At 47.7% G+C, this 16,190-nt stretch overlaps 1 protein-coding gene across 1 annotated transcript in view; it reads right to left on the bottom strand.

The window, feature by feature from the left end:
- LOC115091825 (beta-arrestin-1) overlaps positions 1–16,190 on the bottom strand; it is a gene marked incomplete in the record, with an annotated part of 534,784 nt that overhangs the window by 439,953 nt on the left and 78,641 nt on the right.

Below are 16,190 nucleotides of genomic sequence, written 5' to 3'. Positions count from 1 at the left end.
ACACATCGATAACTAATCCTGCAACAATAATCAATAAAAATAAAACTCACAGCCTTCTACAGGTGTAATATTCCTTGATTCATCAAAAGAATCAACCAAGATGATGATTTTCAGGGATCACCAAAATGATAAATAACACTGGGCAACACATTTTCACAAAAGTCATATTACGGAAATGAAATTAGTCAATTCTCATACATTTCCATGTGCTAAACACGAATGTGACTGTGAAAATGCAAAACTGGCTCTAGCGTTTTTGTAATATGCAATAATATAATTACATCTTGAATTGTATGCCAATAGTAGGAGACCTACGGTTAATACCGTTTGAAAAATGAAGTCATAGACTACGTCTTAGATTTCTTTGCTTGTCTCTTGTACACCTGTGCGGGAGCATCTCTGCGGAGTGTCCAGCAGTGGTCAGCCAGCATGAATATTTCAAATGCTCACCCTTTCTGACTGGGCTTCATATAGTACACTGCTGACATCAGCTTACTCAGCAGCAGCAGGGCAGCAGAACTGCATTGCATCAGAAAATGATGTCATAAACTCTGGATGATGTGTGCATGATGGTATTATGCAATACGATGCAATATTACATCGTTCTGGGCTTATTTACTGTCCTACTGGATTAATTTACAGGACTAAACATAGAAAGCGAACTATATTAAATATCTTCAAAACGAGAGCCAATAAAAACTTTTCATGGTCATATTTGTGTTCAGCACATCAAGATACTACAGACTAGGACCTTTTTAGGTCAGTAACACTTTCATTGTTGCCCAGTGCCATCAAATTTCTCATATTCACAGGAAGCAGCATATCCCTTAAGCTTGGTGCCACTTCGGTGTAGGCTTTAGGCCTAGTTCTTGCCTTACTTATAATCTACCGGAGGGACTTGGTTCTGCTGCTATAAATCCAGCTTTACACACAAAGGGTGCCTAGTTGTGAAGAAGTGAAGGGAAAGTCAGAGATCAACTGGGGGTCTATAGTGCTACACTAGGAATGAAATTGAGCAAGCTGGATGGGCCTTATGGTTCTCATCTCCATCAGATTCTCTGTTTTTATGTTATGAGAAAAGAGGAGAGGCTCAAGAAGGTAGGATGGGGAGAGAGAACCACATAACAGAGGAGAAATGGAGATGTGAAAAGAAAGATGAAAAAAAGCGTGAGAACTGAGATTGAAATAAACAATGAAAAGAGAACATTAAATAAAAATTCAATGGTCATCCACCTTGAGGGACTCCAGAATATTAATCACTGGTCCATCTAGTCTGCCCAGCAAGCTTCCCAAGGTAGTAACTGCCCGCTCCCTGCAGTTTACCCCCAAGCCACGAATTTCCATAAATGTTGTGGTGCTGAAGCCCGGGACTTCAGGAGGGTTAGAAAGGAAATCACCTCCCTGCCCCCCCCCCCCCAGGTATGTTTTAAGATGAATAGCGTGGAAGCGAGCGTCTTGGTGCTGTGGCGTAATTGACGCAGCCTCGTAGGTGAATCTACAAGGCCTACGCCAACAGCGAGCGAACGCACCCTGAAGCAGGACAAGCTGGAGCTGCACCTATACCGGCCGCCTCCCCTGCAGGTTGAGCCCTTGGGTTCTGGTGGCCAGAAGGGCTTAGGTGGGTCCCTAGGGCAATGAAGAGAGAAAAAGAATCCGAGGAAATGCTGGGGTCAGGACAGGCAGCAGACTGGAGATACCAAGGGCAGGCCAGGAGTCGAGGCAGGCAGCAATCAAGCGTAGTCAGGTACAAGGCAAGAGTCAGGTCCAGACAGCAGGCAAGCATAGTCAAGTCCAAGGCTATGATTAGGTCCAGGCAGCAGGCAAATGTGATCAAGGCCAAGGTCAGTATCAGGAGAATAGGCCAAGGAAGGACAAGGACCAACAGAAAGACACTGGACGAGACTAGCAGGATAAGGCTAAATGAGACAGGATGGACGAGAGAACACAGGAGCAACACGCTGTGCACAAGGCAGGAGACCCGTTGCTGAGGCAGCATTAGGCCGTCTGGGCTGCGCTTAAATAGTGAGGGCCCTCTGATGTCATCATTAGGCACCGCAGGGCTTTTTCCGCCAGTGGCCTCTTTATGTACAGATGCGTGGCGCATGTGCTTATGGAGATTCTGGGGAGGAGCAGGATAATGGCCTCGTGCAGGTGTGTCGGAGCCGTGTTGGACACTGGGGCCTGCTGGATCAGGGTGGCGTACCTGTCACATCGAGAGGGTGGAGGAGGTGCTGGGGTGAGTCAGAGAGAGCGGCTAGTCGCGGGCCAAACATAAGAAGTTAAAGATTCAAATGCTATTCAGTCCCAGAGCCATGATGGAAAGGCTCGATCAAAATTTCCACCACTAAACTATTACAAGAGAACGGAGAAAGAGCTTACAGACCAGAAACCTGATGTGGACTCGCTAGAAGAAATCCTGACCCAACTCTCAGAAGGAGGAGTAGGTTTAAATGAGCTTGATAGAAAAATTGAAGCTGCAATGATCTCCTTAGAGGAGCTGGATCAGGAAATCAAAGCTGCTGAGAGTTATTGGGATCGCATCATCCTGTGGACAATACCTGTGCAACAGGGCAATTAATGAGGAGAAGGATGATGGGAGCTGTACTGCTGGCTCTTCAGTCACATATGCAGGCCGTCCTCCTGCCTGACAAGCTGTGAAGCTTCCCAAACTGACCGTAGAGAAATTCTTTAGAGGCTCCGGAGCCGATATGAAACAGCCATTCACAAAAACAACAGTTTTATCAGCAGCAGACAGGTTTAACTACCTTACTTCAGTGGCGCAGTAGCAAATGCCATAGCTGGACTAAACTCTTTTTGAAGAAAAATGCAAGGCACAGTATAAATCGTCCTAGAGAGATTATGGGCACAGAAATCTGGTGATCAACCCGCATCTAACTAATCTTTTGAACCTAAATGCTGTGAAGAGACCCCAAGATGTGCCCACCTTACGTAAACTGCACAACGAGCGTGAAATTCAGGTGCACAGTTTGGAATCGATGAGCCTGGCCTCTTGACAGTTACGGTGGTCTTTTGTATCCAATATTGCTGAAACTCATTCTGGACAACACCACAGCTGAATTTAGACGCCAAGAGGAAGCAGAGAGTAGGGGGAGAGCACTACGCTTAACCCAGAAGGTTCCCGCAAGGATACAAAGCATCGGCACTACAAAACGCCAAGGAGCAAAGAACAAAGAAACCCAGTGTCCCTTCTGCTACCGCCTTCGGGACTGTCAGCCATAGAGCATCTTACATATCTTGCAATAAGACTGATCACAGCACCAGTGGATGAGAGAAGGTAAGGTGTGTGCTGAAAAGGTAAGGTGTGTGCTGAAAAGGTAAGGTTTGTGCCTGGGGACCCCGACACGTAGCTACGATTCTGCAGAACGAGGGGACGGTTGTGACCTGCATAAGGAAAGAGACTTTCTTTCCATACACTGAGGCTCATGTTTCTGTCTGGTCAAGGGGGTATTGGGGTTGGTTTTTTTTTTTGTTGTTGTTGTTTTACTGTTTATATGGGTTTATAGTTATTATGTTATTTGAATGCTCATTTATGCTTTTAGAGTCTTATTTGTTAATATTGGTATTGTGATCGTTATTAGTGTATTTATGTTTTTAGAGTTTTTATTTTTAACTGAATTATGGATTTATTTTTTAATGTAAACTGCTTGGTAACTGTGCTAGGCAGTTTAAAAATAATTTTTAATTAAGTAACTAACAGTGTGTGTGATCAAGACGCACAAAGGGAAATGGCTGCCACATGAAATGATATTGTCAGACCACCCTTTTCATCGAGCAGTGCAAGCCCAAAGCGTGTTGGCATGAAACCGTCGCTGCAAAGCTGCCCTAGCATGGACAGAGGGCCAACCTCACCCCCAGATTTACACAATAGAGACAGTCAATGGAAGAGATCTCCAGGGCTTTGAACCTTGTGATTGCTGCAGAAGAAATAACTAGTCTTCATACATTTGGAGCTCAATCTCCAGTGATGACCAAAAGAAACAGGTTTACCCTAGGAAATCTCAGGGTTGCACAGAGAAGCATTGCGTTAGATTCCAGGAGACGTCTTACAACAGAACCTGCAAGAATATAGCCTGCTGACCACTGGGAAATGCAAGGGACGGGAGTCTGAAATGAAGGTCCTTACTGGAACAGATTTGTATTGGAAGGTCATGACAGGCAGAGCAGAAAGGCCGGGGAGAGGAGTCTTGGTTGCGTTGGAAACTAGTTTCAGATGGACGTTACAAGGACCAGTGCCAATGTCAAGCATGATTTCTAGTGTCAGATATTAGATGACATCAGTTCTGACCAACTCCATGCGCACTAGGAGACAGAATCTCTGGGCATTACTAAAGACAAGGAGATTTTAGGAGGGGACATTGCAATTATTTTCTGCTAGTATGAAGTACGAACAGGACAGATATGAAGTGGGATTACCTTGGTGGTCTGTTCAGTCAAATTTACATGGCAGTTTTTGGGTTGCCAAGAAAAGATCTGACAATCTAATAAGGAAATTAGTGGAGGGGAGTAACCTAGTGATTAAAGCAGCATAAGAAGTTTCCATGTTGGGTCAGACCAAGGCCCATCAAGCCCAGCATCCCGTCTCTGACAGTGGCCAATCCAGGTCACAAGTACCCAGCAGATCCCTTAAAAGAAATCTAATTCCTGTTACTCACTCCCAGGGATAGCAGTAGCTTTCTTTATCCTTTGGCTAATAATGTATTATGGACGTTTCCTCCAAGAATTTGTCCAAACCTCTTTTAAACCCCGTTGTGCTAGTTGCCTTGACCATGTCCTCTGACAACAGATTCCACAGCTTGATAATGTGCCGAGTGACAAAGTAGTTTCTATGATGTGTTTTGATCTGCGGCTTGTTAGTTTCATGGTCAGTCCCCTTGTTTTACTGTTAATTGAAAGTGTAAATAACCGTCGTTTATTTACCCATTCCACCCTCCTCATGACTTTATAGTCTTCCATCACGTCCCCTCTAAGCCATCACTTTTCCAAGCTGAAGAGCCACTGCCTGTGTAGCCTCTTATCGTAGGAGAGATGTGCCATCCCCTTTATTATTTTTGTCACCCTCCTCTGCACCTTTTCTAGTTCCACCATGTCTTTCTTGAAATGGGGTGACCAGAAGTTCACACAATGCTCAAGGTTTAGTCATATGAAGGCTCGATACAGAGGCAATATAATATCTTCCATTTCATTCTCCATTCCTTTTCGAATCATTCCTAACATTCTATTTCCTTTTTTTGACTTCTGTATACTGAGTCAAGATTTCAACGTACTGATCACAAGGTCCTTTTCCTGGATGGTGACTCCCAAAACAGAATCCAGCATCGTGGACCTGCAGTTGGGATTATTTTTCCTTTGTGCATCACTTTGCACTCTTCTACATTAAATTTCATCTGCCATTCAGTTGCCCAGTCTCCTACTGTTACAAGATCCTTTTGCAAGTTCCTTGCAATCCACCGCCATTTTAACAAATTTGAATAATTTGGGGTCATCTGGAAATCTGATCACTTCACTTGTTGTTCTCTCTTTCAGATAATTTATGAATATGTTAAACAGCACAGTACTCCACTAACGACCGTTCTCCATTTGGAAAACTGACCAGTTAGTCCTACCCTCTGTTTCCGGCCTTTTAACCAGTTCCCAATCCACATCAGGACCCTGCCTCCTATCCCATGACTTTGTAATTTACTGAGGAGTCTCTCATGGGGGACTTTGTTAAACGCCTTCTGAAAATCCAAATACATTATAGCAACCAGCTCACTTTTATCCACGTGTTTATCTACGCCTTCAAAACGTTCTACAAGATTGGTAACATTGGTTCCCCATGCTAAAATCATGCTGACTCTTCCCCATTAAGCCATGTCTAACTTTATGGCCAGTGATTTTGTTTTTAAGAATAGCTTCTACCATTTGCTCAGCCTCAGCTTCGGGTTCACCAGCCTATAATTTACTGGAATACCACTGGAGCCCTTTTTTCAAAATTGGCTTCACATTGGCCACCCTCCATTCTTCAGGAATCGTGGCTGTTTTGAATGTTAAGTTCCTGATAACTAGCAACAGGTTAGCAATTTCAAGGCCAATATTCAGCAAACCGGATAGTCCTGTACATTCAGCGGGATAAATATAGCCTAAATTTATCTGGCTACATATCCAGCGTTTGAATTTGTCCGATTAGGCCTAAAGTTATCTGGCCTTGTGTGGCCAGATAACTTGCTACTTAACCTATATCTTCAAAAGATATCCGGTTAGATGGCCATCCTTTAAAAAAAATCAAAAACGTCTGTGGGCTTCCCAGCCTGAATCCCTGCTCCCCCCCCCCCCCCCCCCCGCCACACACACACACCATGCACATTGAAACCCACCCATTGGCCAGGATTCCCACTCCAGTCCCCGGCCTTCCATCCCTCCCCCCTCTCTAGATACACCATAAATATGGCCTTCTCAGCCCTCCCCCAAACAACCTGCCACCCTCTTCCTAAAGCCCTCCCACCCAGCACTGGAATTGTGGCGCCATTTTCGATCCCCAGCATTAAGCAGGTAATAATGCTGGAAGTGTACTCTATGACCATACATGTTCAGCCTAACGAGGAGGGAGGGAAGAGGGCTGGATAGCCGGGCCTGGCCGGTGCCAAGATCTATTTATTTTAGACAATTCAAGAGGCTGGGGGAGTCCTTGCCAGTGGGTGGGTTTGAATGTGTGTGGTAGGGAAGGTGGGAATCGAGCCAGGAAGCCTGTGGATGTTTGTTGTTGTTGGATGATCACTTAAGTGGATATCTTAAGTGATCACTTAAGTGGATATCTTTTAAAGATATCCGGTTAAGTAGCAAATTATGCGGCCACACAAGGCTTTATCTGAAATTTGTCTAAGATAGCCAGGTAACTAAACCCCTCCCCAGAACACCTCCAGAACGCTTTTTTTTTATCCGGTTAAATTATAGCTGGATAATGACATAATTTAACCAGATAAGTGGCTGAATATGGCAAAACATGACATTTAGGTGGATAACTTGTTAGTTATTCGTCTAAATGGCTTTTGAATATTGACCTCTTCATGTTTCAGTTCCTTTAGAACTCTGGGATGAATGCCATCAATGCCGGTGATTTGTTTCTCTTTAGTTTGTTATTCCGATCTACTTCAGCCTCCACTGTCACAGATATTCATTTCATTTGCTCAGAATCTCCACCATTAAAGAATGTTTCAGGTGCAGGTATCTTCCTAATATTCTCCTCCATAAAGACTGGAGCAAAGAATTCATTAGGGATGTGCAAAGACAAAATATTTCTTTTTTTTTTCATTATTCAATTTGTTTTCGGGAAGTTTATTTCCACGAATTTTGGTTCGTGGATTGTTTGATTCATTTTCATTCATGAGAAAAAAACGAATCAAACAATTATAAAAAAAAAACAACAAAATGACCAAAAAACGAAAACAAGGCCTCCTGGGGGCTCCCGCCCGCAAAAATGCCAGGGCCAGGATTCCCCCCCCAGACCTCACCTGTACTGGAGAGGTTCTGCCAGCTTTGAACTAGGCTCAGACCAAAGCCTCAGCCTTGTGTTGGTCGAGGATGCGGTCGCCGCAACCTCGGCATACGCAAAGCCGAGGCTTCAGCCTGACACGGAGGCCAGGTCCCAATGACTGGGCCTCGGAGCCTGGAGCCAGGCCCGACGCTGTGACCTGACCCAGAGACTGGGTCCCAGGACCGGGGCCTTGGCCCAACGCCACGACCCAGCCCGGAAGCTGGGTCCTGAAACTGGGGCCTCGGAGCCTGGACCCAGGTCCGACACTGCAACCCGGCCTAGAGACCACGTCCCGACTCCTGGCCCTCAGCCCAGGATCAGGCCCAGGCCTTGATGTCTAGACCTGGGAGCTTCCCCATACGATGCTTTTCTTTCTTTGGCTCTTCACTGCCAAATGTTGGCATCTGCTGGGGTCGCACCAGAGTGATTTAACTCCGCTATACTCACCCCAGTGAATGCCGCCATTTTGATGTACGGCAATGCTGGCCAGAACCACGACCTGGTCATGAGGCTAGGTCCCAATGCCAGGGCCTCATCCTAGGCTGGGAGCCCAGACCCAGGCCCGACGCTGCAACCCAGCCTGGAGGCCGTGTCCCAATGCCGGCTTCCGGGTCGGGTCACGGCGTCGGGCCTGCGTCCAGGCTGAAACCCTGGCACTGAGACCCGGCCTCCAGGTAAGGTTGTGGCGTTGAGCCCAGGCCTCGGGACCCAGCCTTTGACAGAACCCAATGGATCAGGTAAGTTCTTGTTTATTTTTTTTTTATTTTCAGGGGCCTCGGCCGAGACTCCAGTGTCACAGTCGGGCCTAGGCCACGTTTCCTGCTTTGGGCTTTGGCTTATGCCCAAATGCAACGCTGAGGCCTTGACCCAGGCCTGAAGCCTGGGCATAGGCCTAGACCCGATGTGTTTTTTTTTAAACAAAACAAATAATGTTTGTTTCATTTGGGGGGCCTTATTCGCTGGTTTTGCAGTTTCGATTTAAACTAATGCACAACCCTGGAATTCATTCACTTTTCTGCTATTTCCTTGGCCTTCCTGAGCACCCCTTTTGCACCTCAGTCATCTGGTGGTCCAAGTGACTCCCTCACAGACCTTTTGCTTAGGATGTACTTGAAAAAGGGTTCATTCTTAGTTTTCGCCTCACTGGCAGCCTTTTTCTCAAAGTCTCTCTTGGCCAGTCTAACTACTGTTTTACATCTGAATTGCCAGTGCTTATGCGCTTGCCTGTTTTAATCATTTGGGTCAGTTTTTTCCATGTTTTTTTGAATGATGCCCTTTTAGCTTTAACTGCGAACCAGAGAAGCCGGAGTTCAAATTCCACCGACGCTCCTTGTGACCTTTGGTAAATCACTTTGCCCTCCCTTGCCTCAGGTAGGACACTTAGGGCCTCGTTTAGTAAGGCATTTCTCCCATTCTGTGTCTATGGGGAAAAATGCGGCCCTTAAACTGCGCGCCCTCTGGGGATAGGAAGAGACCTCCAGTGCCTGAATGCAATCCACTCTGAAGTGTCACGAAAGGAAGAATACAAATTAAACAAATTCTCCACCGATATCATTCCATATTGCGGATAGTACGACAGCGCCATCAAAGAAGACATCCAAGGGAGGATGGTGAAAGGGACTCCAGATGGGAATGAGAGAGGTGCGGTGCCCTGCCTGCATCCCCATGTAGCAATAACGGAAAACAAGACTCCTGCCAGGCTGAGGGAAGCCTTCAACAGGTCCTCCCGTGAGGAGGGTCACTTTTCACCCAAGGACTGTTTCCTACCTGGGCCAGATCCAAAGATGCGTTGGAAAGCAAACACGGCCGCGTCACCCCCCCTGCCCTCTTGAGCTGTCGTGCAACAGAATTCCTAGACATGCACTGCCTGCCTTCCAGCCTAATGGCGGCGGGGATTATTTATAGCAGTGCCTGATTCTGAAAGCCCATTAAGGGCTGCATAGATTTTTTTTTTTTTTATGGCACGATCATAATCTTATCAGAAATGCATCCCTTAAAATCCGAAAGCGACTCAACTGCTTGCAGATACTCCGGTTGCTCTGAAAGACTGCAGCTGCCACCCAGTCTCGCTGGAGATGTAATCTCAGACACATCCCAGCCTTTTTTTCCCCCCCCTTCATCTTTCCGTTTTCATCGATCCAAATTCCCACTGTTATGGTAGAGGAAGGATCATTAAGAAGAACAAGCGAGCCTGTGAATTACCCTCCAGCTATAACCCCCCCTGTCTGCCCCCTCAGCCGTTAATATGATGCGGCTGCAAGAGACTTGGGGGAGATCCATCAAGCCCACAGTAAATAATGGATGATACTATTACAAGCACAGATAGATGCCTGCCATTTCCTCGGCTGCACATCTTGCCCTAATCAATGTGAGGCTGATGTCTTGCCTATAGCTGCCTCCTACTGCTTGCAAGTTGTATTTGTTCCAATGATATCAGGGATGCAAGTTTAAATTTAGTGACTGTATTGATCGTGCACGGGTGACAAAGGGAGCAAAGCAGAAGTGTGGCTCTTATTCTTTACCCTCCAGAGCACATTTTCCTTCCATTGAAACATGAGCTTCTGTGTTGGAAAGCAAGCGATGCACTGTGCAATTTCTTCTATTCTTTTTATTAAATTATACTTCTAATTTGGGGAAACAAATATTCATGATCTCTCTCTCCCATTGTAATTGCGTTTGTAACTCTAATTTCACTTCCTCCAGTAAAAGTAGAATGGTTATTACATTACACTACGAGTGGAGCCCTTGTTTGTGCAGAGCTGTGGTCTACTTGACTGTCCAGACTGGTTTCATGGGGGCCACTCCCCATGAGATACAAGCAAGAAGGCCAAGCTTACCAAAGAGCATCAGCCTGCCCTCTACGCCATCGGGAATCCCAACAGCGGAGAAACATCATGGGTAAGTCCGCCTGGAACTCGCCTTGCGCTGGGGGATGCCTGCTGGACATTTGCTGACTTTGGTGCGTTTCTTTCAAACTCACGGCCATTTTCATTTTCACCAGGACTTATACTGTGTGCCATATGGATTGTTTCTTTAGAATGACACGTGCCATCAGTCAGTGATATGTATTTGTGCTCGTGTTATATAATCATCACAAAACTCACATATAAAATCTGGAAAAATCAATGAAAATGATTCCTTAATATCTGCGCCAGATTGATGAGTGCACTCATAGTCAAATCTTCTGCCTCTTGGGACTATCGGGGGCTTGCGTCCCTGGAGAAGAGAGCACAGTTGCCACTGCAAGGCACGACAACCCCCCCTGATGACCGTTCAGTCTTCTATCTCCAACACGCAAGGGGACTGGGCGATTGTCTTGGAGAGCGGGAAGGGAGAAAGGGGCAGATAATCCAAAAGAAAACCTCCGCTCACGTATTATTTGGTTCTCACAGCTCACAAAGCAGGCAAGGGCGGCTCCATTTTGATACCAACAGTGTGGATCCTGCTTCCTGCTAGAAGACCACAGACTGCCAACGAAGCACAGTGACACAGTAAATAGCAGATAAAGACCCAGTTTGTCCAGCAGTGTTTAGGGATGCAATCGCCGCTCCACGCAAGTTACCCCCTCCCCGAATCCCACCTGGGTTTAACTGCGGCTGCGTGCAGGTTATCTCCTGGCCTTCTTGGAAACACAATAACAGTTCTGGCCCGAACCGTTCCACCCAGGGCCTCCTTTCTATCCTCAGGCCACAAGGGATCCTCCGTTTATCCCGCTTTCGCCGCCTCCTCTGCGAGGGCATTCCAAGCACCCACCAACCCTTTCTGTGAAACTAAACAAAACAAAATTCCTGCCGCTGTCCCCGTCCCCCTTTGGCGCTTCCTGTCATAAAAAGATCAGGGAAAACGGTGAGATGTGGGAAAAGCATCACAGAGCACGGGAAGATCCGCGTCCAGGCGCAGGCGGAGCAAAGGTTTGAGCGAGGGGCTGGGGGCGGGGAAGTGCTGCCAGGTTCTTTGTTGTTTGGGGGGGGCGGGGTGGGGGACGTCCGGTGGAGGGAAGCTACTTATCCAGATAACTTAGGGCCTGGTTTACTAAGCTTTTAACCCATAGACACAGCATGGAAGAAGAGCTTTTGTGAATCAAGCTATTAGGCGGATAAAAGCCGATTTTTCAGTGTTATCCGACTTAGAGGGATAAATCTAGGATAGCTATTTGGCTGTTCCTGTAGTTAGCCGAATAAGGTTATCCAGCTAACTTAGGCCTGGATTCATCATTCATCACTAAATGATGAATCCAGCAAAAAAAAGGGGGGGGGGGGGGCGGGCCTGCGAAAGCCGGCAGCCTTCACAGCATCGCGGTGCGCCGGCTGCCGGCTTTCGCACCGAATAGCACCACCATGAAAGGTGGCGCTATTCGGTGCATTACTGCTGATAATAACATCGGTAATGTTATCACCGGCAGCAAAGACACCGCCGACTTCGCCCTCCTCCCCTCCCCCTAATTTGCATGCTATCGCACGCGAAAAGGGCCTTTGATAAATGACCCCATTAGTCGTATATACTCAGAGGCACGGTTGCACCTCTGAATATCTCAACCAAGGTGGCCAGATAGGTTTACCTGGTTAACTTGCTCGGCTGGATAGTGGCAGAATATTAGCCTCTAGGTGTCACCCTTGAGTGATAATTACGACCCCCACTCCCCTAAGGACACAGTAAACACTGCCTTCTGCAGCATCCTCAACCCAATCCGACCCAGGCTGCAAAAGACCTGTGGGAGAATGAAGCCCACTCCTCTCTGTACTGCCCCGAACGGCAGAAGCACCGAGCCAGCTTTCCCCACCCGCTCTGCATCACACAGCTCGTAAAATGATTTCATGAGAGTCCCTAGAATTTAATTACAGGGCTTTCGTTGGCCTCGGGAGCCCTATAAACGCATCCAAATTGTCTTGCTGCACAGGTTTTACTTCAGGACCCTCCATCCCTAGCGTACACGGCTGTCACAAAACAGGAGAAAAGGGAGGTAACTGTGCGGAGCAGGAAGACTGCCACCTCAGCAAGGTCACCCTGGAGAGGCCCAACCAAGCCTGCTGACGTGCAAGGAGGAATAGCCCGGATTTTAGCCATGAAATCTAGGTCTGCGTAGAGCGGTTTACTCCACTGTGAGAACACGGAAGCGTGCCTGAGTGATCATCAAACGAATTTCCAAGAACATCATCCTGAAAGGGTCGTGCAGACTTTTTTTTTTTTTTCTTATGTTCCTGGCACTGTCAAGGAAGCAACGATCCACGTCCCGCTAAGCAATTGTGATTGATGCCGTTGCCCCTGGAATCTAATTTTCACTCTGCTCGATGGAATCGCAGGCAGTCATCAGATCAACATCACCTGAAACAGCAACGTTGAGAGTTGACTTCCCAAACCAGCCTTGACATTGCAGTCTGAAAGTCGGATGCCTAAACGCCAGTGAAGCTTTGAAATGCAGAGCCCTAGGAACACACAAAGCATTACCTCTCAGAAATCCTTGAAGCACAAGACGGGTCATTTTCCAAGGGGAACTCTGCAGGCAAAACAGGGTTTTATGTACAGAAATGGCCATCAGCTTACATGGCCTGGTGGAGGCGTTCCTGGGGACTGGGGCTTATACTTTCCAATTTCCAAATGTTTGCATGCAAAATTTCAAGAAAGAAAACTCTGCGCAGGTGTACGTGTGTGCCTGTAGCTTTGGCAGCACAATTTTCAAAGCAGACCTGGGCACATAGATCCGCTCTGAAAACCGGTGAGCCCCAGCCATCATTTAAACCAGTGGTTCTCAACCTTTTTCCCATCGTGACACACCTGACGGACAACGCTCGCAGGTGTGACACACTGCTCATTACAGTCCATGGCGGAAATAAGAATGACACAAGGGAAAGATAAGAGCACTCTTTCTGAACAGAAATTACATACATTTATTTATTTATGTAGATTTTTTTTATATTCCGCTTTTTGCACTTGTAAATAATAAACCTCCCATACCAGAACAGCACCAGCTTCCAGCAGCCGAAATAGTAACCACCTTACCTAAGAAAAGGCAACACTGAAAATATTACACCAGGCCTTAAAACTCTAGTACGTCTCCTATAACAGAATTGGAACAAGCCAGGCTGCTATAGAGCCCTACATGGAAACTACAGGCCAGCAGAAAACCTCACCTGAATCACATGTGCTGACCCTCACCTACAAAGAATAAAGAGACCAAAACGCATAACTAGAAGCATGCGGTCAAAATCTGAACTGGAAACCGCAACAAGCCAGAGAGACTGTATGCAGTGCAACAAAGGAAAAAGAGAAACTTCACCAGTCCTTATAAAACAAATCAAGAAATATAAAATCAATAGCAGCAAAACCATACTAACAAAAAGAACAGATTATTTCAAAAGAGCGGATGAATGGAATATCCAATAATTAAAAATTCATATCAAAAATTTCTAGATACCAATAAAATGTTTCGAAATGGCAGCCACAAAGAGCCAATAATTACAAATAATGAAATAAAAATGCTTTGCTCTCCACACCTAGGAATGTTTGATATCCAGGTGCCCTGAGATTGTTGTGAATTAGCAGGGGGGGGGGTTTGCTGGGAACTTTCCCCTCTCTCTCACACTGGCTCTCAATCACCCACACATATGCATGCTCTCTCTCTTACTTACATAAAGGCCGATTCAGTGCAGTGCGCTCCGGTGGCTCCGGCGGAGCGCGCTGTTAACCCGCGTCTGGACGTGCGTTTTCGACGCGCTAGCTTTACCCCTTAATCAAAGCCTTTGTGTGTGTGAAAAAGACAGCCAGCATGTGTATAAAGGGGTGATTAAGAGCCTATCAGGCCGATACAGTAAAAATCGCGGGAGAGTGGCCTGTGCGCGCAATTCAGTAAAAAAAAAATGTTCAAATTAGGGCCCGCGGTCATTTGCATGTTGCGAGCGCTATTAGTTTCGGGGGGGGGGGGGGGGGTTGGACGCGAGTTTTCGACGCGCCAGCTAGGGCCTTCAGCATTTCGAGCCCGGGCGGAAGAAGAGTTTGCGTCTGGCCGGGGTAAAGGGGAGCCGCTGGACCAGTGGGGGACTGGGAAGTGTGGTGGCACCGCCGCGCGCGTGCTGGGTGCCACACCGGCTGAGAACCGATGGTTTGAGCAGCAACGTCTGGTGGGCAAACCCAGGTTGCACACACATGCCAGGAGGGGGGCGGAGGTCTTTGTCCTCTGGTCAAGGACCCTCACAACAAGGGCTGGGCTGCAGGGAAGTGGGGGGTTAGAGATGCAGGGAGCCCTAGTGAAGCAAAAAGCCGATTAGGCCAGCACTAACTAAATAACGACATCTAATGGGATTTCTTGTCAGTAGTAGTCGTGTGCACTGCAGGCAGCAGCCCTTTCCTGACTGAGTAATGGTCAATGAAAGGACCAGTGAAGGCTTGGGTGATTCTATTCAGTAGCGTGCACGACTGTTGATTTTGTTTCACCAAAGAGAAACGCACCTGAAGCATTAATGGTGCACGTGCAGTCTGAGCCCGGGACGCGGGCATGAGCAGATAATCACAGCGCCACGTAGCAGGGAAATCTGCTGGGATGGGGTCCTAAGAAACCAGTCCACTTCCCCTGCCCGTGTACGAGTCTGACCTTTTATCATTAAGAGCTAGGGATGTGCAGCGGGAACATTCTCGTTTCGGTTTGCTTATTCGCTTTGTAGGTTGCCTCCATTCATTTAGTTCAAACAAAAAAATAAATAAAAAGGAATTGTTTTTTTCATTTTCCATTTAACTTCAATGGGAGAAGCAATGCATTCTATTCTGAGCTCCAAAACTGGGGTCTTCTAATCAAATCTAATGAAACTTGTGGGGAGACATCCTCCGGAGGGGGGGGGGGGGCATCGAGACTGTGGCATTCCCCAAGGCACAGTGAGAGGAGCAGTGCAGCAGCAAGAGTGGGGAAAAAACACCGCAAGGCTTGTACCCCCAAAGGCAGCTCAAGAGGGGCAAGGTGGCACCTATAGTGGCATAAACATGCTAAGGCTCCATGAAGGGGGAACAAAGCAGCACTAAGAGTAGCACAAAGACACCCAAGACATCATGAGAGGTGGCAAGAACACCCCGAGGTGTAGAGTCTGGGGGATGGCAGCAAGGCAGAGCAGCTGAAAGACCCCCCAGGGTGTAGAGTCAGGGGGACGGCAGCAAGGCAGAGCAGCTGAAAGACCCCCGAGGTGTAGAGTCTGGGGGACGGCAGCAAGGCAGAGCAGCTGAAAGACCCCCCAGGGTGTAGAGTCTGGGGGACGGCAGGAAGGCAGAGCAGCTGAAAGACCCCCAGGGTGTAGAGTCTGGGGGACGGCAGCAAGGCAGAGCAGCTGAAAGACCCCCCAGGGTGTAGAGTCTGGGGGACGGCAGCAAGGCAGAGCAGCTGAAAGACCCCCCAGGGTGTAGAGTCTGGGGGACGGCAGCAAGGCAGAGCAGCTGAAAGACCCCCCAGGGTTGTAGAGTCTGGGGGACGGCAGCAAGGCAGAGCAGCTGAAAGACCCCCCAGGTGTAGAGTCTGGGGGACGGCAGCAAGGCAAAGCAGCTGAAAGACCCCCGAGGTGTAGAGTCTGGGGGACGGCAGCAAGGCAGAGCAGCTGAAAGACCCCCGAGGTGTAGAATCTGGGGGACGGCAGCAAGGCAGAGCAGCTGAAAGACCCCCCAGGTGTAGAGTCTGGGGGACGGC

Source organism: Rhinatrema bivittatum, chromosome 5 (assembly GCF_901001135.1).
Source record: "Rhinatrema bivittatum chromosome 5, aRhiBiv1.1, whole genome shotgun sequence".
NCBI lineage: Eukaryota > Metazoa > Chordata > Amphibia > Gymnophiona > Rhinatrematidae > Rhinatrema > Rhinatrema bivittatum.
This window is presented reverse-complemented; position numbering and strand designations above follow the sequence as displayed.